Source organism: Acomys minous, assembly GCF_964271855.1.
Source record: "Acomys minous genome assembly, chromosome: 8".
NCBI lineage: Eukaryota > Metazoa > Chordata > Mammalia > Rodentia > Muridae > Acomys > Acomys minous.
In genome coordinates, this window is record NC_140489.1 from 65,180,428 (window position 1) to 65,205,265 (window position 24,838).

The following is a 24,838-nucleotide window of genomic DNA, read 5'->3' on the forward strand; positions in this document are numbered from 1 at the left end:
AAAAGTAATCCTAAAATATACATAAAAGCAAAAGTATCTCAAAGGAATCAAAATAGAAAATAATTTAAATAGAAATAATAATTCTAAAGTTGTCACAATACCTGGTCTCAAATTACACTAGAATCATAGTAATAAAACTGCAAGGTAATGAAGGAAGCATGACATGTTGACCTATGGAATAGAATAAAAGACTCAGAATAAATTCCACACAGCTATAACTTCCTTTTCATGACAAGGTTGTAAATACATACATTAAAAAAGAAGGCTTTTTTACTAATAGTTTACTAGGAAACCTCCATATCTACACACCAAAAAGTAAAACTCTGTCCATCATCTCTCATGATGAATCAAAGATCTTAATTTAAAATCAGAACATTGAAACCATCACAAGAAAACATGAAAAAAATACTTCAAGATGGAAGCATAAGGAAGAATTTTCTGAAAGGAACTTCAATAACACAGGAAATAGTCCCAAGAATATACATATGGGTTACATAAAATTAAAATGCTTCTGCACAGCAAAGGAAAGAATCTCAGAGTGAAGAGACTACATACAGAAGGAAAAATGATTTTTCCATCTATACTTTAGATAAAGGATTCATTTTTAGAATATATGTTATATGTAAATTTCTAATATATATTTTATTGTCTTATAAGTTACTAAGCTATATGTGTGTGTGTCATACATATACATATATAACAAAACTTAAACACAAAAAATTAAATTTATCCAACTCACTCACCTCAGTCAGAATGGCTGTCATCAAGACAAGGGACAGTAAAATTTGGTGAGAATTCAGAGGGAGAGGAATCTTTATTCACTACTGACAGGAATGTAAACTCATGAAGCCAATATAAAAATCAATGTGGAAGTTTCTCAAGAAATTATAAACATAACATGTATATATAGTATAGCATTCTTTAGTATGTCTCCTAAGGAACTATAAGTTAGTGTACCAAAAAGATAGGTAGGAAGTGGAACATACCTATAGATCCATCAACAGGTGAGTATACAAAAACAAAGTATATATACAAAATTATTTTTATTTATCTATACAAAATAATACTTTTAATTTTAAAGGGAAATGTATACAATTGACAACATTGTATTAAACAATGTTGTAGTTTGCTTTCTATTGCTATGATCAAGGCCACAACTAAAATCAAATTGGGGAAGAAAAAACATCTTTCTTAATATAGTTTACAGTTCATCAAGATGGAAATTCAGGGTGGAACACAGGCAGAGGAGTGGAGGGAAAGTCTGAAATAGAGGCCAAGAAAGAATTATTCCTATTGGCTTGCTCTTCATATATTTTTCCTATATGCTTTTTTATATAATCCAGGATCACCTTCCCAGGAGTGGCATACTCATAATAATCTGGGCCTTCTCAAATCAATCATTTTTTTGTTTTTTAAAATATATTTTATTAATTTATTCATGTTACATGTCAATTGTTATCCCATTCCTTGCATCCTCCCATTCCTCTCTCCTTTCCATTTCCCCCTTACTCCCCTCCCTTATGTCTGTGACAGAGGGGACCTCCTCCCCTGTATATGCTCATAGGGTATCAAGTCTCTTCTTGGTAGCCTGCTATCCTTCCTCTGAGTTCCACCAGGCGTCCCCACCCAGGGGACATGGTCAAGTATGGAGCACCAGAGTTAGTGTGAACGCCAGTCCCCGCTCTCCATTCAACTCTGGAGAATGTCCTCCTGTCCATTGGCTAGATCTGGGTAGGGGTTCAAAGTTTACTGTACATTTAGCTGGTGCCATAGTTTGAGCAGGACCCCTTGGCCCAGATCTGCCCATTATAATGTTCTACTTGTAGGATTCTAGAACCCTCTGGGTCCTCCTATTTCCCCATTCTCCCTTGTTCCTCTTACCTAGAGTCCCAATAGGAAGTTTCCCCCTCTGTCCCACTTTCCTGGAAAGTGAAGACTTTCATGGGACATGCCCCTTGGCCTAGTGTTCAGATATAAGTGAGTATATACCATTTGACTCTTTCTGCTTCTGGGTTAACTCACTCATTATGATCATTTCTGGGGTCTCAAATCAATCATTAATCAAAAAAATTCCCTGCACACTTTCCTATAGACCACCTTCTTGAGTCTCAATCTCCATAGATGAATCTAGACGTGTCAAGTCAACAAAAAAGCCACCAGCACAATTGACCCCTGTCAATATGACACACAAACACACAGTACTAAACCATGGCTTTTTATTTCTTATTTATGTGCAAAATCTCACATAAGTATAAGACATAACTTTAAAAGCTCCAAAGTCTTAAGAAATTTTTAGAGATTTCAAAGTCAAGTTCTCTTTAAAAATTCATCACCTTTAAAGGTTTAAACTCTATTTGCTGTGAGATCTAGTAAACTGAAAAATAAACTTTATAATTCTCATCAAGGAGAGAACCAAGACACAGTAAAAAAAATAATCACACTGAAGCAAAACCAAATTCCAGTTGTGTTAGATTTCTGGAATTCTTTCTTTTTTTAATACTTATTTTTTATTACTAATTTATTCATATTACATCTCAGTTTTTAGCCCATCCCTTGTATCCTCCCATTCCTCCCTCCCTCCCGCTTCCCCCTCTACTCCTCTCCCCTATGTCTGTGACTGAGGGGGACCTCCTCCCTCTGTATATGCTCATAGGGTATGGAGTCTCTTCTTGGTGACCTATTATCCTCCCTCTGAGTGCCACCTGGAGTCCCCATCCAAGAGACATGGTCAAATATGGGGCACCAGAGTTTGTGTGAAAGTCAAATTTCTTTTTCCACTTAATGGTGGAGAATGTCCTGTCCATTGGCTAGTCTGGGTAGGGGTTCGAAGTTTACTGCCTATATATTCCTTGGCTGGTGCCATAGTTTGAGGAGGACCCCAGGGCCCAGACCCGCCTGTGGTTTTCCAGGACCCTAGGTGCCTGGAATTCTTTCAAGACCTTCTGGGCTCCATAGGGCTTGGGCAGCTCCATTTCTCTAGCCTCGCCATCCTCAGCACATAGCTTGACTGATAGGCTCAAATCATCTGCTCTTCATACCGGTTATTGTCATTAGTGAGTACTCTATGATCCTGACACGTACAATATGATGGAATCCCCACTGCTACTGATGTTGTGTCTTCACCGATGGCCGGCTTTTCCTGGCCTCTCACAATGCTAAACCTCAACTTCACTCTATTACTCCTTAAATCCTGTGAAACCTCATGCCACCAAAACCAAAACTACACAGGAAACTATTACACTCTACCAAGGTCAGATGACAGTATGAAATGCAACCTTGGCTCCCTCTGGACCAAAATTCTATGAACTGATTCTCAGAAAAAGCTCCCAAAAGGTTTCAACTCGTTGATTCTTTTCTCTTGTAATCACAGAAGCTTTTCAGTGTCAGCCAATTAGCATCAATAGTCCCCATTTTAAAGAATGCTTTCACTTCAGTTATGTTGATCTCTCATTAATAACAATTGACTCTAAAGCCACAGCCAACCAAAAATCACAAGTCTGTAATATCAAAGATTATGTGAACAGCCAGAATAGAGTCGTTGAGAGACTCCAACTTCCTTCTCTTTCCAGATGACTCTGGTTTGCATCAAGATGGGAAAAGGGATCCTAGCCGATACAGCCAGATTCAGATTGACAAATGTCACATGATCTTTTTGTATGTATAATATATAACTAAATATATGTTTTGTGTGTTTATGTGTATGATATGTATTATGTGGAAAGGTGATCATGAGAATGAGAGAAAAAATCTTTAAGTATAGAGCAAAAAAAGAAGTAAGAGAGTGATATAAGTGAAGGCTTTCATGGGACATGCCCCTTGGGCTAATATGCAGATATAAGTGAGTAAACTGAGACAGAGGGGAGGACATTCTAGTGGGACTCTAGATGAGAGAAGCATGGGAGAATGGCAAAGTAGAAGGATCCAGAGGGTCCTAGACGCCTACAAGTAGAACATTATGATAGGCAGATTTGGGTTCAGGGGTCCCGTTCAAACTAAGGCACCAGCCAAGGACAATACAGGTGGTAAACCTTAAACCCCTACCCAGATCTAGACAATGGACAGAACACTCTCCACAGTAGAGTGGAGAGGGGGATATTACTTTCTCACATACTCTGGTGCCTCACCTTTGACCATGTCCCCTGGAGGGGGAGACCTGGTGGCACTCAGAGGAAGGACAGCAGGTTACCGAGAAGAGACTTGATACCCTATGAACATATACAGGGGGAGGAAATCCCCCTCAGGAACAGTCATAGCGGAGGGGAATAAGGGGAAAATGGGAGGGAGGGAAGAATGGGAGGATACAAGGGATGGGATAACCATTGAGATGTAACAAGAATAAATTAATAAAGTAAAAAAAAAGAGAGTGATATAATTCATAGGACATAAAGACAGATGGAAACACTATTTGGGAAAGGAAAGTGATCAGCAAGAGTATTCAGTGGTTATGGGAAGGGGGTCTATGGAAGAAGAAGTAAAAATAAAATATGTCATGTACATGAAAGAAAATATAATAAAACCTGCTCTTTTGTATGCTAAATTCCAAAACTAAGCAAAGATCTGGTTATGCAGGTGTATACTTTTAATTGAAGAACTCAAGATACAGAGGGAGGTAGAGCTCTTAGTTTAAGGCCAGCCTGTTCTACATAGTGAGTTCTAAGAGCTATGCTGTGAGATATTGTCTAAAAAAATCAAATAAGGAAATAAATTACAAATAAAAGCTAGTATTGTATTGTTTAATAAAATAAACTGTCAGTTTTGGTAACCCATATATATACCCATGTTCAAATATTATCGTAAAAATAAAATATTTTGTCACAATATCATTGTAAAAAGAATCCAATTGCTTAGAAATAATCTAATTGCAAAAGAAATGTCTTTTTCTTTACACAATGTTGACTTTTCTGGTTTGATAATTTTATTTAAATTGAATTTTAGCAAAATAATATACTGATACATTAACAAACACTTTCTCAAAAACATGCAGTTTAAATAGTAGATAGTGATTCCTTATTTATAGCAATTTTACATTATTCTCCATGTGTTGTTTATGTACATTCTGGCTTTTATAATAGTTTTATTTTTAATTTCATACGTGACTACTACTTCTACATCACTCTCACTACTCATCTTCCAACTCCTCTTCTTTTCTCCCTCAATTTTATGATCTCTATTTTTGTTACACACACACACACATACATATATATATACAAATTAGATGGCTCTTCTTGCTTGTCAACTGGACTACATCTGGAATTACTAAGACCCAAAAATGGAAAGCATACCTGTGAGTTATTTCAGCTTAATTTGAGTAGGAAGATTACAACTAGAAGCAGTTCTAATCCAGATTTTTGAGGTAGAAAGACACAATTTTAATTGAGATCTAATCTGGACCAGGACTCCTGCTGAAAGCCTATATGAGGACATGCAAGGAGGAAGATTTTGCTCTTTTTCTGCTAGCTCTTGTCTTGCTACCTTGCTAGCAAGTCCATTTCTTGACTATTCTAGAGTATACTGGATACCAAATGAGCCAGCCAGCTTCATGGACAGAGAAATTATTGGGTTCTTGGAGTTTCTGTTCATATCCAGCCATTGTTTGGTTGTCTGGGCCACAGATTGTAAATCAATTTAACATATTTAAATATTATATATACATATATGTGTGTATGGACTTATGTATATATACACACATATATATGTAGGTATGCATGTATATATACATATATATTGGGGGAGAGAGATACAGTCTATAAGTTCTGATACTGTAGAAAAACATGACTAATACAACATATATGTGTGTGAATAAACATTTGCACACATTTTTATATAACATATTGAGTCCATATAGTTTTGTTCCTATGTATTTATCTAAGGTGACCACTTGGGATTGAATAAACTATGTGGAAGCTCATCCCTGAAGAAAACGGATTCTTACTCTCATTAGCTATTGACCATCTCTTTATGTAGAAGAGAGATCATGCTGAGTTCTCTGTGTCTTATTATCATGTCAACTGGTATTGCCATTATTCTGGTCTGTTCATCAAACACTTTGTTAAGAGTTCATGGGTATTCTGGACTTTAAAAGGTCATTTTCTCATCATGAGTAGGGGACACAGTATGTCATCAGGCATCCTTGGCATCTGGCTCTTAAAATCCTTCTATCCTATCTTCTGTGATTTCCCCCTGTACCTTATATGTGGGGGTTGCATTTCAGATATATCAGATGAGGCTTGGCTAAGACCCTATTTCTGAAGATACCATACACGTAGGACACAGTACTTGGAGTAATCAATTCAGAACTGACCTGCAAGCCTTCTCCCTGAGAATTAGCCTTCATAGCATAGAAAAGATCTATCCAAGCTCTCAAGGGAGAGGAGCATTGGTAGCCCAACATAGCTGCAAAGCCTATAAACTACAATGACTGCACCATCATGATAACCACAATAGTGCAATATTAGCACTTACTGTTTGGAGTATCCAACAACTGTTTAATTAATTATATTAAAATTCCACTTAACAGGATGGAATCCTAGTATTGTAATTTTAACCAATTACTTGACTACTACAAATTAGTTGACTATAGAGGTCATGGATCTGAGAGGAGAACCTACTACTGTCCGTTTCTAAAGCAATGTAATTTCTGTACAAATCCACAGGTAAGTGTAGCTCTCAATCGTCACACACAAAAAAAAGGCTTCTCTTTGCAACAAATAGAGACTTTTGATAGAACTGATCAAAATGCAGAAAATGTTTTAAACTTCTCAATAAATAATAAACGACTTCAGAATTAACCCAGTTAAATTTTTCTATAACTTACTGCCCTACATACTGGAGTGCAACTGTAACTACATAGAAACCTATTTCTCTTTCTAGTAAAGATTTAAATAGTTTCCTTATTCATCCCTTCCTCTCTCTCTCTCTCTCTCTCTCTCTCTCTCTCTCTCTCTGTGTGTGTGTGTGTGTGTGTGTGTGTGTCTGTGTGTGTGTGTTTTTTTATGTTAGTGTTTGTGTGTGTGTGTTGTTGGGAACCAAGACTAGAGCCAAGACAGATGCCATTTCCTTTAGACATAACCAATAAGACAATTGAATACTTACTGATTTTTGAGGAATCTCTTTGCAGTATTGTGTAGTAGATGAAATAAGTTACTTCATTATGGAGATTGTTTCTTTAGTTATTACTTGATCTTGCTTCATGTTGATGTTTTTGAAACTATTTCATTTACACTGATAATCCATATGCAATGTACTTTGATTATATTTGCCTCTGCTTCTCTTCCTCCAACTCCTCTCAAAACCCACCACCACCACATTTCTCTTTTCTTAACCCAGTGAAGCAAATCAGAATTACTACTGTAGGCATGTGTGTAGGATCATCCACCTGTGTATGACACATTACCATGAGCTGCATCCTTAAAGGAAACTTACTCTCCCTTTTCCAACTGCCATTGACTGTTAAAAGTTCCTAAGATGGAGGTCAGGTTTCATGAGCCCTTCCCAAAACCGTGGTGAAATTTTGACTGGTTTGATATTGTGCAGCTCTTGTGTAGGAAACCACACCTACTATGAGTTTATGTGTACAACAACCATATTAATTCTGAATAATGGTGTTTTTCAGTGGTTCTCTCCAATTCCTCACTCTTATATGCTTTCTGCTGCTACTTTCACAAAAATATCCAATGCTTGTGGGGAGTGGGGCATGATATAGATGTTCTGTTTAAGTCTGAGCACTGCACAGTCACTCATTCTCTGCACTCAGTCTCTGTGTTAACGGCTATCCTGCATAAAAGGAGGTTTCCTTTTTATTTATTTATTTATTTATTTATTTATTTATTTATTTTCTCCTTTATTAATTTATTCTTGTTACATCTCAATGGTTATCCCATCACTTGTATCCTCCCATTCTTCCCTCCCTCCCATTTTCCCCTTACTCCCCTCCCCTATGACTGTTCCTGAGGGGGATTACCTCCCCCTGTATATGCTCATAGGGTATCAAGTCTCTTCTTGGTAGCCTCCTATCCTTCCTCTGAGTGCCACCAGGTTTCCCCTTTCAGGGGACTTGGTCAAATATGAGGACTCTCTGGATCCTTCTACTTTGCTATTCTCCCATGCTTCTCTCATCTAGAGTCCAAATAGGATGTCCTCCCCTCTGTCTCAGTTTCCTGGTAAGCTGTACTAAACTACATATAATAAGCAAACTTGTTTTTATAGAGCAGTTTGATACTATCTTCATTTAGAAAATTAACAGAACCTAGTTCTCACCTAGTCCCTATAAACTTCCAAGACACAGGTTCTTAAGAAACCTTACAGTACCAAACATGAGTCCTATCTTGTTAAGTGGACCTTAAATATAAGCAGAAAGTGGTTGGCCACCTTCATAAATTTTACGCCACTATTACACAAATGGACATATGTTCCCCAACCAATGACTATTGTATATTACAGTGTCCACCAATATGCAACACACACACACACACACACACACACACACACACACACACACACATACACACAAAACTGCAACCTGCAAGTTTATGGTGAAGATACTAAAGGTGGGTCTATAAACATGAAAATAAAGATGCTGGAAAACAAGTCATGAATGTGAACTTGTTAAAAAAATCTTTTTCTAACGGACTTTGCTGACAGATGATTTAAAGTAAGGAAAGACTCAATAGGTGAATAAAATATAATTATGCAAAGACACAAAAATTATAAGTAACTTATAATACTGTTGTTGATAGAACTATGTGGCATAGTTATTTACAAAATACATAAAATTAGAAGTGACTCACACCTGCCAGGTACAAAGTGTCCCTAGAAAAACGGGGACATTTTGGTGGATGACTGGGGAAATGATTATATGGAAGCTTGACTATCAAAAGCTATTCTCTGGGATCAAAAGGAACAATACTGTTCAGTTGAAATTTCCTACCAAGTCAAAGCCCACTTGAAAGGAGCATAAAATTGCCTTTAATGATTTCTTCCTGTACTCACAAATCACCTGCTACCTCTGTGAATCCCAGCTTAGATCTTGGTATATCTGAGCATGTGGCTACTAGGAGGCATGTTGAAGAAAACTTTACTGAAAATAAGAGAGAAAAAGCTGCCACTTCTTAAGTTTAGAGCAATAGACTCCTTGAGTGTATATTGCATTACACAGAAATATTTTCTTTGAGAATGTTTTGATTTCAATTATATGAAAAAAAAGTTGGTATGCATTTTGGAAAATGTGTCAAAGCAACAAAAGCGTATTAATAATAGGAGTGGTCTCACTGGAAATTTCTTGACAAAGTGAAACATTTCAATGATGGCAACCTTCCTGAGGTAGAATTCAGCTATTGTTAAAATAGAGACAATTTATCTTTTAATTCAGCAATAATTCCAGTCCATTTAAGATGAATTCTCTATGATCTGAACAATAAGTGGTATTGTGTTGAATTAATGCTACTTATAAAGAATATTTTTCATATTTTCATTGTATTTTTGAAAAAGAAATACTTAGCACAGTTATCTTTGGTGAATTATACAAATTAGTATTTTTCCATTCCAGAATTCACACACATTTTGGTCTCTGTTCAAGATACTTGAGAGCACCATGAAATTAAATCCTTGGTAATGGAAGACTACTTCAAAATGGTCGGTAATCCAGAAAAAAAGATAGGCATGAACAAATTGCATGAAATACTAACTTAGAACAAATTGGATAAAATAATTTATTAAACAGTCAGCATGATAACCCAGTGATGCCATCTGGTAAAAAGGTAATTTTTGTTAGGAAGAAACTGTACAGAATATATCTAAGTTTGAATAAACTTCCTGAAGGCTTTAATTCAAAACTCCATTTTAAAAATTAAAATCTACTTCTAAAATTAAGCTAATAAATATATAGATGCCCAAACAAGAGATTAGGAGGGAAAACAACTGTTTTAAGAATTTATTCATAAATTAAAGATCTTATTCACTTAAACATACATCAATTTTTTATGTAAAATAACTTTTATTTTATTAGGGACATAATAGAGCTTTGTGTGTGTGTGTGACAGAGATATTTTTTCTTTTTTTTTCTCCTTTATTAATTTATTCTTGTTACATCTCAATGGTTATCCCATCCCTTGTATCCTCCCATTCTTCCCTTCCTCACATTTTCCCCTTATTCTCCTCCCCTATGACTGTTCCTGAGGGGGATTACCTTCCCTTGTATATGTTGATAGGGTATCAAGTCTCTTCTTGGTAACCTGCTGTCCTTCCTCTGAGTGCCACCAGGTCTCCCCCTCCAGGGGACATGGTCAAAAGTGAGGCACCAGAGTATGTGAGAAAATAATATCCCACTCTCCACTCTACTGTGGAGAGTGTTCTGTCCATTGTCTAGATCTGGGTACGGGTTTAAGGATTACCACCTGTATTGTCCTTGGCTGGTGCCTTAATTTGAACGGGACCCCTGGGCCCAAATCTGCCTGTCATAATGTTCTACTTGTAGGCTTCTAGGACCATCTGGATCCTTCTACTTTGCCATTCTCCCATGCTTCTCTCATCTAGAGTCCCACTAGAATGTCCTCCCCTCTGTCTCAGTTTCCTGGTAAGTGAAGGCTTTCATGGGACATGCCCCTTGGGCTAATATGCAGATATAAGTGACTATATACCATTTCAGTCTTTGTGCTTCTGGGTTAACTTACTCATTATGATCATTTCTAGCTCAATCCATTTATCCACAATTTTCGGGAATTCCTTGTTTTTAATAGCTGAGTATTCCATAGTGTATATGTACCACCATTTCTTTATCCATTCTTCTATTGAGGGACACTTAGGCTGTTTCCATGTTCTGGCTATTATGGATAAGGCTGCTATGAACATGGTTGAGCAAGTTTTCTTGTTGTGTGCTGGAGCATCTTCTGGGTATATTCCAAGGAGTGGAATAGCTGGGTCTTGAGGAAGCCCTATTCCCATTTTTCTGAGATAGCACCAGATAGATTTCCAAAGTGGTTGTACTAGTTTGCATTCCCACCAGCAATGAAGGAGTGTTCCTCTCTCTCCACATCCTCGCCAGCATGTGGTGTCGCTTGAATTTTTGATCTTAGCCATCCTGATGGGTGTAAGATGGAATCTCAGAGTTGTTTTGATTTGCATTTCCCTGATGATTAAGGAGGTTGAGCATTTCTTTAAGTGTTTCTCAGCCATTTGATATTCCTCTGTTGAGAATTCTCTGTTTAGTTCCAAGCTCCATTTCTCAATTGGGTTATTTGGTTTGGTGGTGTTTAATTTCTTGAGTTCTTTATATATTTTGGATATTAGACCTTTGTCAGATGTAGGGTTGGTGAAGATCTTTTCTCAGTTTGTAGGCTGTCGCTTTGTTCTCTTGACAGTGTCTCCTGCCTTACAGAAGCTTCTCAGCCTCATGAGGTCCCATTTATTAATTGTTGACATTAATGTCTGGGCTGTTGGTGTTCTGTTCAGGAAGTTGTCTCCTGTGCCAATATGTTCCAGGCTCTTCCCCACTTTTTCTTCCAAGTGACTTAGTGTCTCAGGTTTTATGTTGAGGTCTTTAATCCACTTGGATTTGAGTTTTGTACAAGGTGACAAATATGGGTCCAGTTGCATTTTTTTACACATAGACATCCAGTTAGACCAGCACCATTTGTTGAAGATGCTATCCCTTTTCCATCGAATGGATTTGGATTCTTTGTCAAAAATCAAGTGACCATATGTGTGTGGATTCATATCTGCGTCTTCGATTCGATTCCACTGATCAACCAGCCTGTTGCTGTGCCAGTACCATGCTGTTTTAATTACTATTGCTTTATAGTACAGTTTGAGATCAGGTATGGAGACTCCTCCAGAGCACCTTTTATTGTACAAGATTGTTTTAGCTATTCTGGGTTTTTTGTTTTTCCATATGAAGTTCAGAATTGAACTTTCAATGTCTTTAAAAAAAATTGTGTAGGAATTTTGATAGGGATTGCATTGAATCTGTAGATTGCTTTTGGTAGGATGGCCATTTTTATTATGTTAATTCTCCTGATCCATGAGCAAGGAAGATCATTCCATCTTCTCATGTCATCTTCAATCTCTTTCTTTAGAGTTTTGAAATTTTTTTCAAACAAGTCCTTCACTTGCTTAGTTAGAGTAACTCCTAAGTACTTTATATTACTTGTGGCTAATGTGAAGGGTGTAGTTTTCCTAATTTCTTCCTCTGCAAGCTTGTTATTTGTGTATAGGAAGGCTACAGACTTTTTGGAGTTAATTTTGTATCCAGCCAATTTGCTGAAGGTGTTTATCAGCTGTAGGAGTTCTCTGGTAGAATTTTGAGGGTCACTTATGTAGAGTATCATATCATCTGCAAATAGGGATAATTTGACTTCCTCCTTTCCCATTTGAATACCCTTGATCTCCTTTTGTTGTCTTATTGCTCTGACTAGAACTTCGAGTACTATATTGAAGAGATATGGAGAGAGTGGGCAGCCTTGCCTTGTTCCTGATTTCTGGGGAATTTCCTTGAGTATCTCACCATTTACTTTGATTTTGGCTATTGACTTCCTATATATAGCCTTTATTATGTTGAGGAAAGTGCCTTGTATTCCCGATCTCTCTAAAACTTTAAACATGAATGGGTGTTGGATTTTATCAAATGCTCTCTCTGCATCTAAAGAGATGATCATGTGGTTTTTTATTTTCAGTTTATTTATGTGGTGGATTACATTGATGGATTTCCGTATATTAAACCATCCCTGCATGCCTGGAATGAAGCTTACTTGGTCATGATGAATGACATCTTTGATGTACTCCTGTATTCGTTTTGCAAGTATTTTATTTATTATTTTTGCATCGATGTTCATATGAGAAATTGGTCTGAAATTCTCTTTCTTTTTTGAGTCTTTGTGAGGTTTAGGTATCAATGAGACTATGGCCACATAGAATGAATTTGGTAATGATCCATCCCTTTCTATCTTTTGGAGTAGCTTGAAGAGTATCGGTCTTAGCTCGCCCTTGAAGGTCTGGTAGAATTCTGCACTGAAACCGTCTGGCCCTGGGCTTTTTTTGGTTGGGAGACTATCAATGATTACTTCAATTTCTGTAGGGGAAATGGGAGTATTTAGCTTGTTTATCTGTTCTTCACTCAACTTTGGCAAGTGAAATTGATCAAGAAAATCGTCCATTTCCCTTAGATTTTCAAATTTTGTGGCATATATGCCTTCAAAGTAGGATCTTATGATTCTTTGTATTTCTTCAGTGTCTGTTGTAATGTCTCCCTTTTCGTTTCTGATTTTGTTGATTTCAATACTGTCTCTCTGCCTTTTAGTTAGTTTGGCTAATGGTCTGTCTATCTTGTTGACTTTCTCAAAGAACCAACTCTTGGTTTTGTTGATTCTTTGGACTGTTTTCTTAGTTTCTAATTTGTTAATTTCACCCCTGAGTTTGATTATTTCCAGACGTCTACTCCTTTTGGGTGTTTCTGCTTCTTTTTTTTCTAGGGCTTCCAGTTGTGTTGTTAAGGTGCTTATGTGTGATGCTTCCAATTTCTTTTTAAAGGCACTTAGTACTATGAATTTTCCTCTTAGCACTGCTTTCAATGTATCCCACAAATTTGGGTATGTTGTTCCTTCATTTTCATTGAATTTCAGAAACTTATTGATTTCTTTCTTTATTTCTTCCCTGACCCAGGTGTCATTTAGCAGAGAGTTGTTTAGTTTCCACATACATGTAGGCTTTTTGTTATTTCTGTTGTTGTTGAATTTCAGCCTAAGCCCATGATGATCTGATAGGATACAAGGTATTATTTCAATCCTCTTGTATCTGTTGAGGCTTTCTTTATGAACTACGATGTGATCAATTTTGGAGAAGGTTCCATGGGGTGCAGAGAAGAAGGTATATTCTTTCTTGTTTGGGTGAAAAGTTCTAGAGATATCTGTTAGATCCATTTGACCCATGGCATTGGTTAATGATGTTATTTCTCGGATTAGTTTCTGTTTCAATGACTTGTCCTTCAGTGAGAGTGGAGTGTTGAAGTCTCTCACTATTATTGTGTGGGGATCGATGTGTGGTTTAAGCCTTTTTAGCAGATCTTTTACAAATGTGGGTGCCCTTGTTTTGGGAGCATAGATGTTCAGAATTGTGATGTCATCTTGGTTGACTTTACCTTTGATGAGTATGAAGTGTCCATCCTCATCCCTTTTGATTAATCTTGGTTGAAAGTCTATTTTGTTCAATATTAAAATGGCTACTCCTGCTTGCTTCTTGTGACCATTTGCTTGGAATATTTTTTTCCAACCTTTTATCCTGAGGTAATGCCTATCATTATGGGTGAGATGTGTTTCTTGAATGCAGAAGAATGTTGGATCCTGTTTATGCACCCATTCAATTAGTCTGTGTCTTTTTATTGGAGAATTGAGACCATTGGTGTTGAGAGATATTAATGACCAGTTACTATTAAGAGTCTTAATTTTGATGTTGGTTCTAGTCGAGCATTTGTGTAGTTGTGTTTTTGCCATGGTATAGTTATCTATTTCCTGAGTAGTTTTGGTTGTAGCTTGACCCTTTGGGATGGAATTTTCCTTCTAGTACCTTCTGTACAGCTCGATTTGTGGATAGGTACTGTTTGAATTTGGTTTTGTCATGGAATATTTTGTTTTCTCCATCAATGGTTATTGATAGTTTTGCTGGGTAAAGTAGTCTGGCCTGGCATCTGTGGTCTCTTAGGCTTTGCAGGATCTCTGTCCAGGCCCTTCTGGCTTTGATGGTCTCTGCTGAGAAGTCGGGTGTAATTCTGATAGGTTTGCCATTAAATGTTATTTGGCCCTTTTCCCTTGCAGCTTTTAATATTTTTTCTTTGTTCTGTATGTTTTGTGTTTTGATTATTATGTGACGGGCAATTTTTTTTTTCTGGTCAATTCTATTTGGTGTTCTGTATGCCTCTTGTATGTTTATAGGCATCTCTTTCTTTAGATTGGGGAAATTTTCTTCAATGATTTTGTTGAGAATAGTTTCTGGGCCTTGGAGTCTGATATCTTCTCTTTCTTCTATGCCTATTATCCTCAGATTTCTTCTTTTCATGATGTCCTTAATTTCTTGGACGTTTTGTGTCAGGAGTTTTCCAGATTTGGCATTTTCTTTAATGGTTTCTTCAAGATCTGTGATTGTATCTTCTAGACTTGAGATTTGCTCTTCCATCTCTTGGATTCTGTTAGAAAAGGTCTGCACTGTGTCATTCGCCTTCTTCTCTGATGCCTCACGTTCTCGTTTTTCTTCTGTCTGTGTGTTTACCATTGAATCCATTTTCATCTTCATATCTTGAACAGATTTTTTATTTCTTTCATCTGGTTGTTTACATTTTCCTGAAAATTTACCTGTTCCACCCTATGTGCTTCTTTTATGTCTCGCACCTGCTTGGCTGAGTCTTCCTGCATCTGATTTCGAATTTTATTCATTTCCTCCATTATCATCCTCATTACCAAGGATTTGAGGTCATTTTCTTGTGTTTCCGTTGTATTTCAGTTCCTCGGGTTGTTTTCTTTGGGATAGCTGGGAACTGGAGACGCCATGTTGTTTTGGGTTTTTTTGCGTATGCTTTTACGCTGTCCTTTAGACATCTTGCCATCCGTTTTTGTTGGGTAACTTCCAGAGTTGGGTAGAGGGAGTCTGATGATAGATTCACTTGTTTTCTCACGATTTCCGTAGTCTGTAAGCCCTGATACTTCACTGGTGTGGATGTCAGGAGGTTAGCCCTGTCGTTTTGGGCTCTCACAGCCAGTGATCCTCAGCTCCCCTTTGCTGTGGGTCCTGCAATTGTTCTGGGTCTCTGAATGAGCGTTGGATCAGGCCAAGGTATCCACAGCCTTTTGGGTTCCCTGCCAAGTCCAGCCAGGGATACTGGGCCCGAACCATGCGTCGAGCTCAGCTAGTTTCTCAGGGCCTGAACCATCTGCCCCAGCAGGAGAACTGTGACTGCACTGAGCAAGCACCTAGGGTGGAAGTGAGCCCTCCACCCAGCCTGAGTCACAGCAGAACTGCAACTGCACTGAGTAGGTGCCTAGGGTGGAAGTGAGCGCTCCACCCAGCCTGCATCACAGCAGGGAAACTGCGACTGTGCTGAGCAAGCGCCTAGGTTGGAACTGAGTGCTCAGCCCAGCTTGCATCACAGCAAGAGAACTGGGTCTGCGCTGAGCAAGCGCCTAGGGTGGAACTGAGCTCTCTGCCCTGCTTACGTCACAGCAGGAAAACTGTGGCTGCGCTGAGCTGGAGCCTAGGGTGGAAGTGAGCACTCAGCCCAGCCCGTGTCACAGCACAGGAGCTGTGCCTCGGGCAGAATTGCTTACTGAGCTGAGCCAGCTTCTCCACGGCACAGCTCACTGAGCAAACCCAGGACTCTGGGGCTGAACTGTCTGCTGAGTCCAGTTTAGGTCTCAAGGCACCATGCGACCCAAATCCTGTCCAGAGTCCCCTCTCCTGCAGCAACTCCTACCATCCACCACACCAATCACCTCCACTGGAAGGCTCTGAGCTGCAAACCTCAGCCACCGCCGCTGGTGCCACTGGAGCCACTGGTGCCGCTGGTGACACTGCTGTCTCTGCCTTTGCTGCTCTGATCCGAGAAAGTCCCTGCTCCTCCCATGTGCAGGGGCAAGCAGGTCCTCCGCACCCTGGTCCCTCCAAACCGTGGAGCACTTCTGCTATCGTGGTGTGGGGACCTTGGTGTTCCTGGCTCAGAAATCTGTGCAATTCCCTGAATTGTTCACTGGAGCTTTCAAACATGATCCACACTGCTCGCCGCCATCTTGGATCTCCTCCATACATCAATTTTTAAAAGATTTATTTATTTATTTATTTATTTATTTATTTATTTAATCATGTATACAGTGCTCTACCTGCATGTCTGCCTGCAGGCCAGAAGAGGGCATCAGATCACATGCTAGATGGTGTGAGTCACCATGTAGTTGCTGGGAATTGAATTCAGAACCTCTGGAAGAGCAGCCAGTGCTCTTAACCTCTGAGCCATCTCTCTAGGCCCCATACATCATCAATTTTTGACTCTGTTTTCTCCACTAGAAAATGTGATGATTTAACCCACAGAGATGATAATCTATGAATTGTGCACAGCTTAGTAAAGGAGGGTGACAAGGAAGAGTGTGTTTACTCAACTGGAGCTAATCCATACCTAGTACTATAAAATTCATGGATGGTGAGGTCATGAACACCAAAGGAGACCCTACTACTGCCATTTTCCTAAACCAATGTCATTTCTAACTGAATTATAAGTACTTGCCCTTATACTCACAGATAGATTTAGTTCTCAAACCTTATCAAAGAAGTTTCTTTCTTTTCTTGTTCAGCCGACCTACCATTACAGAAAGTAAAATCTGGTCAAAATGTAGAGAACAACTGACTGTAGGATGACCATGATACATTTACAGGATACCTTCTACAACTAAGACCCAAGAAACCTTGTGGAAGTGTAGGAGGAAAGATTGTAAGAGTCAGTGGAACAAGAAATCCGCTGCAGCATTATGTCTTCTAGCTATAACCAGGAAATCACACCCATGAAATCTTAACAATATGGCTGCCTCAGTAAGACCAGAACATTGACAACACCAGTTGCCATGCCAATGTGGGAGGGAGAACTATCGCAGGGCCCCACCACTAGCTGAAGAGCTGCAAGAAGTTAATTACTGCTGAGAAGGGAATAGTCAGACTTGTCAAAAGATGAGAGCCCTAAATGGTTATCCAATGCCAAGCAGTCAGCTCTAAAAACATATACAAAAAAGAACCCACTAAATAAATCTTGTAAGTTCCATTTCTGTAGTTATTTTCACATAATACAGTTATTAAATAAGAAGGGGTGATCAACTTGAGAATGTATAGGGAGAAACAGCAGAAATTTGTAGAAGAAGGAAGAGAAATGAGATAGATATAGTCCTCATGTATGAAATTCTCAAAGCAAAAATTAAAGTTAAAAAAAATTGAAATAATGAAGGAGTTCCAAGATGGAGGTGCCTATCACACACTGTATCTGATCTGCTGCATGGAGACCAGGGACATGACTGGAGTCACAGACTGAGAGAAGTGGAGAGCAGTAACTAGGTGAGTGATGACCTGCACAGTGCACACCACAGGTGGGCTTGGTCCTGGGCCAAACAACAGCCCACGGAGGACCTGAACCCACTAGGGAGGAAGTGAGGGAGGGCTGACTATGATAAAATATATCATACTAAATTCTCAAAGAACTAATAAAAATGTTCCTAGAAGAAAAGTATGTAGACCAATTAGTTTCCCCATGAACTTGTTAACAACTATAACAATTAAACAATGGACTGAAATTTCTATGAAGAAGACAAAGCAGCATGTCTGAAAGGTTACTATATAAAGGCAATGCTACTATGCAGCTGGTTTATGATGTAATGGTAAGGAGTTGTGTAGCAAGAATCAAAGGACAATTCCAGGAGTGGTGGTGCAGGTCTTTTCTTTAATCACATCACTTGAGAGACAGAGGCAGGCAAATCACTGTGATTTGGAGGCCAACCTGGTTCACATAACAAGTTCCAAGACATCTTGGCCTACAAAAAAAAATGTACCTGAATCAAAAAACAAATAATAAAATAAAATGATGAACATGGGTAGTTGGTCAAGCAGACTTGCTAAACCCAGTTTGCACAACACAGAACAAAAGACTCAAACATGAAACAAGGACTTGAATGGTTGGAGTAGAGGTGTACAGGAGTGAGAGCCAGATAGTAGAGGGTGGGTGAGAGTAACCAGGATTTCCTAGATGCCTGTATGAAAATTGTCAGAGAAAAAATATAATAAATGTCTCAAAAGAAAAAGAGAGTGATGTGATGGCTTAGCAGTTAAGAGCATGTATTGGATTTTCAGACAGCCTGAGTTCAGTTCCCTACATCTGCTTTGAGTGGCTCACAACTGCCCGTTTTGGGAATTATAGAGGATCTGACACCCTCTTCTGCCCATGTCTACATTCACATACATGCCTGCCCCTCCCATCATGCACACAAGCACAAATACAGATAGATACACAGAATTAAAGGTAAACTATAAAATGACTAAATAAACATGAGAGTATATTTTGGTAACAGGGAAGCAAGAAGGAAGAAAGAACAAAAGGAGTGATTCAGGTATAAGTGCTCCCTCACCAGGGACTGTATATTCTTGGGTCTTTCCATGAAATCCATGGAAATAATTGCTGTAATTGCTATTTTGTGAGTAAATGTCTCAACATATTATTTTAGGATGACATAAACTAAAAGAGAATCAAATCATCTTTTGAAACTAGGTGATGAAAACAAGTAAAAAGTAGCATTTGTAAATTTTAATTTCATATTCTTGTATGTCAAATTCAGTAAGAATAAAGAACCAGTAAATGTTCAAGGGTTGAGTTTTTTTTAAATATGGTTAAATTTTCTATAGCAAAATGTAGACATCTTAGCAGTGACTATTTCATCTCTAGCTCCTAGTTCATTTATATTGTTATGGTGGAGATGCTAAATAATTCAGAATGTAATCAATGAATAAATCTTATTCTCTGATACACACTCACAAACACACACACATACACACACACAAGCTCACGTACACACACACAGAGAGTGATCAAATTGGAAAATATTCTGGATACTAGTGTGAAATCTATAAGCTGTATGCAAATGATAAAACACTAATATTAAAGACAGAACATACCTTAGTAGCTTCATAGTAAGCTTTTCACTTGGGGTATTATGCAATGAACAGGCTGCATAAGCCAAATCTTATGAAATATCTAAAATTAATGAATATCTCATATCTCAGTAGAACATTTATCTATATACTTTAGAATAAAAAGAGCCACTGGCACAAATTTTTAACTGCCAGTGTTCTATCATTACTCTACTTTAACTACCTTGTCATATTACTTGTCCTGAGTCTTCTCTTTGAATTTAAGTGGTGGACAGTGGAGAATGGCATGCTTCCCATGACCTTGACACTGTGACAAAATGATTAATCATCATGAACATAAGCTAGGATGCAGCCATAGGGACCTTAGCTTCACCCATGTAATATGATTAATGGGCTTTATGGCTGAAGTGCACTGTAAAAAGTAGATTAAAAGCACCGGAGTTTAAGATAATTGTGGAATAACTCACCTATATTTTAATAAAATAATAGAAACCTAAAAACATCTTAACCCCTAAACAACTAAGTTTCATTGTAAATATAAACTACCTGGTCTTCAACTCCTTCAGAGACTTGAGAAGGAATAAACTTGATATTCTGAGTATTCCGGGAATGCAGGTTAGTAGCTTTCTAAATGAGAAGATGACAGAGACAGTTTTCTACCTGACTCTCTACCAAAACTCTCTATAATGTTGGAGCATCTTCTTCAGCCTTCTGACCCAATATTTCTGACAGACATATTTGTGAGGCAGGAACTATTGAGGACTTGCTTACCATATCTTGAAACAGTTTGACTATCAACTCTGCCTACATCCAAGTTTGCCCTTTTTTAGGCAGAATTCTGTCTGTGGTAGAAACAAGGACATTTTGGCCAGTGGCTTCTTTGCCACCTTTGAAGCCATCTCTATAAGGAGATTCTGTGGTGCTCATCATCCACTTTCAGGTAGTCTGGGTGTTGCCAAGAGTAAATCTGTCTCACTGGCAGTGAATCAATGATAGAAACTTGACCATAAGATTTTTATAGTTAGAGGATTTAAAAATTCACTAATATTATGGATTATATGAGATCACAAAAGATTGCAATATCTATGACACTCTGAAAATTCTGAAGTTAAAAAAACTTTCTGCTATTTGTTTTCTAATTGATAACTAACAACATATTATTATACAACCATGAACTTCGATATTCTTTAAATCAGACTTTTACAAATTGAATGGTGCCAATAATTCAGGTCTCCAGTATATTTTCTTTTAGGCATTGACTGGGGTGTAATCCTGCCAACAAATAATGACTACCAGCTTCAGTTTCTACAACTTGCATAAATAATTATCAGACATCTGGAATGTCCAAGGCAATGTAAACTTGATTGATAATTCTACAGGCCAAAAGTAAAAAATAACATATAATGTTAGCAGGGCCTTTGCCCCCTCTGAAGGTGCTAGGTGAAGATCCTTTTTCATCTCTTCTGTTACCTCATGGATCCCATCATGGTAGTCCGTAGCTTGTGGTTTATCACTCTCATCTCTATCTGATAGGCATGAGGCAGATCAATATATTTTTTATGAGATAGTATCTTCAATAGATGACAAGGAGACTACAACCATAAAATCTCAACAATATGGTTGCCAAACAAGATCTGAACAATGACAATACCAGTTGGCATGCCAATGTGAAGAAATCTCCTAAGGGCCTTTAAAAGTAGAAATAAAATTTTAAAAGGAAAATATAAGGACAGTCACACTAGAAGGAATAAATAGAAGTATAAATAAGCAAATAAGATATGTCAAACTAAAAAGTTTATACAAGGCAAGGAAAACAATCAAACAAGTGAAGATTCTGTCTCAGAATAGGAGAAAATATGCACATCCTGAAACAGTGTACACTGTACATTTATCATAAAAATTATGTAGCATAACACCAAACAGTGTGAATTAAAAATTAATGAATGCTATGAAAAAAACCATATCTTTTAAATAAAATCAGATAGCAAATACTGCTTGTTATAAGTCATCATCAGGGTACTCAAAATCACAGTGTGGTGTAGACTTGTTTCTCTAAGAATGGCACTGATTGGTCAAACATCTACATGTGTGTAGAATCCTACCATATATAGAGTGGGAATGTCACCCTAGCCAAGAAAGCAGGTAGGCTAACTGCAGATAGTCACCTGTATCTCCTCTCTGATTTCAAGCTCTACTACAAAACTATAGTAATAAAAACCACATGGTCTTGGCATAAAAACGAACATGTTGATCAATGATCAATTGAAGTCCCAAGCATAAATCCACACAAATTTGGACACCTGGGTCTTTTTATAAAGAGTCAGAAAGACACAATGAAAAGAAGACAGCATTTTCAACAAATGGTTCTGGTCTAACTGGATGTCTACATGTAGATTAATGTAAGTATATCCATACCTATCACTGTTCACAAAACTCAAATTCAAGTGGTCAAAGGTCCCAATATAAAATTAGATACATTGAACCTGATAGAACATAAAACAGGGACTGTCCCTGAAGACATTGGCACAGGAGACAACTTCTTGAACAGAACAATGTTAGTATGCAGGCACTAAGATAAAAAATTAATAAATGGAGTGTCATGAAACAGGAAAGCATCTAAAATGCAAAGGGCACCATTGATAGGACAAGTTAGCAAACCACACAATGGGAAAAACTTTTCACTAATTCCACCTCAAACAGAGGGCTAATATTCAAAATATATAAACATCCCAATAAACTAGACATCAACAAACCAAATAATCCAATGTAAAAAATGGAGTTCACTCCCATGTAATTGGCCACCGTCTAGGCCAGGTGTTGGTTGAACATTCTCTTGGTCTATACTGTAACTTTATCTCTGCACATCTTGTATGCAGGCTAAATTTGGGCAACATAATTTGTAAGTGGATTGGTGTTCCCCTCTCACTAATATTAGTCCTATCTAGCTGGAAGGTGACCTACTCAGTCTCCATTCCCTCTCCCACCCCCACCCCCAACTGCTGCTAGGAGGACCAGCTGGAGACAGCCAACCCCCCGATATGATTAACAATACTCTGCTATGTTTACAGACAGGAGACTAGCATAAACCATCCTCTGAGGGGCCATAATAAGCAGCTGATTGAATCAAATGCTGAGACTCACAGCCATGCATTAAGCAGAGATTGGGAAGTCCTGTGGAAGAGTTGGGGGTTAGGAAGGATGGAAGGACCCAGAGGGGACAGGGATGCCACAAGAGGATCAAGAGAGTCAACTAACATAGACCCATGGGGGCTTATGGAAACAGAAGCACCAACCAAAGACATGCATAGACTTGACATGGACTCCCTACACATATGTAGCCAATGCAAGTTTGATCTTTATGTAGGTCCCCTAGTTGAGCAGGTGCAGTTTATGGCAAGGACTTTGTGGTTTGCTTTTGGTCACTTCCTTCTGGTGGGGCTTCCATGCCTCAGTGGATGAAGATGAGCTCAATCCTGATGCAACTTGATATGCTGGGGCAGGGTTGAGGAACTCTCCTTTTCTAAGGAGAAGGGGAGGAGGGACATAGGGAAGATGGTGGGAGGGTGAGACCAGGAGGAGAAGAAGGAATGGGGTACAATCAGAATGTAAAGTGAATATGTTAATTAAAAGTAAAATAAAAAATAGACTTCAGAAACAGAAGAAATATTATGAAATTCATTCTATGAGGCCACAGTCACCTGGATACCCAAACCACACAAAGACTCAACAAAGAAAGAGAATTTCCAACCAATTTTTCTTATGAACATTGATAGAAAAATACTCAATAAAATACTTGCAAACTAAATCCAAGATCACATCAAAGATATCACTCACCATGACCAAGTAGACTTCATTCTAGGTATGCGGGTGTGGTTCAATATGCAGAAATCCATTAGTGTGATCCATCTTATAAACAAACTGCAAGAAAAAAAGCACATCATCATCTCATTAGATGCTGAAAAAACATTTGACAAAAATCCAACACCCTTTCATGCTAAAAGTCTTGGAGAGATTAGGGATATGAGGCACATACCTAAATATAATAAAGGCAATATATGGCAACCTTATAGCTAACATCAAACTAAATGGACAGAAATGTAATCAATTCCATGGAAATCAAGGAAAAGACAAGGCTGTCCAGCCTCTTTGTATCTATTCAGTATAGTACTTGAAGTCCTAGCTAGAACCATATGACAATTAAAGGAGATCAGGGGAATACAATTTGGAAAGGAAAGAAAAATTTCCCTATTCTTGGATGATAGCATAGTATACATAGATGACCCTAAGAATTCTACCAAGGAAGTTCTCCAACTGATAAACACTTTCAGCAATATGGCTGGATAAAAAGATCAACTCAAACAAACAAACAACAAAAAAACCCCAGTAACCGCCTGTTTACAAATGACAAATGGGCTGAAAAAGAAATTAGGGAAACTACACCATTCATAATAGCCACAATAATTAGTATTTTTGTATAACTAACCAAGCAATTGAAAGAGTTGTATGAAAAAAAGCTTCAAGTCTCCAAAGAAAGGAATTGCAGAAGATATCAGAAGATGGAAAGATCTCCCATGATACTGGATAGAGAGAATAAACATGGTAAAATGGCCATCTTACCAAAAGCAATCTACAGATTCAATGTAATCCCTTTCAAAATATCTACACAATTCTTTACAGACCTTGAAAGATCAATTCTCAACTTCATGTAGAAAAACAAAAAACCCAGAATATCAAAAACAATCCTGTACAATAAATGATATTCTGGAGGAATCTCCATACCTTATCTCAAGTTGTACTATAGAGCAACAGTAATAAAAACCACATGGTACTGTCATAATGATAGGCTGGTTACCAAACCAAATAACCCAATAGAGAAATGGGGCTCAGAACTAAACAGAGAATTCTCAACAGAGGAATATCAAATGGCTGAGAAACACTTAAAGAAATGCTCAACCTCCTTAGTCATCAGAGAAATGTAAATCAAAACGACACTGAGATTCCATCTTACTTGCATCAGAATGGCTAAGATCAGTAACTCAACTGACACCACATGCTGGCCAGGATGTGGAGAGAGAGGAACACTCCTTCATTGATGGTGGGAATGCAAACTAGTACAACCACTTTGGAAATCTACCTGGCGCTTTCTCAGAAAAATGGGAATAGCGCTTTCTCAATACCCAGCTATTCCACT

At 38.1% G+C, this 24,838-nt stretch overlaps 1 long non-coding RNA gene across 1 annotated transcript in view; it reads right to left on the bottom strand.

The window, feature by feature from the left end:
- The window catches only part of LOC311603004, a 42,660-nt gene that overhangs the window by 14,303 nt on the left and 3,519 nt on the right, over positions 1–24,838 (bottom strand). Inside the window, exon 4 of the long non-coding RNA XR_014780920.1 lies at positions 23,482–23,565. This is a non-coding gene — a long non-coding RNA (uncharacterized lncRNA). The remainder of the gene's footprint in view (positions 1–23,481; positions 23,566–24,838) is intronic.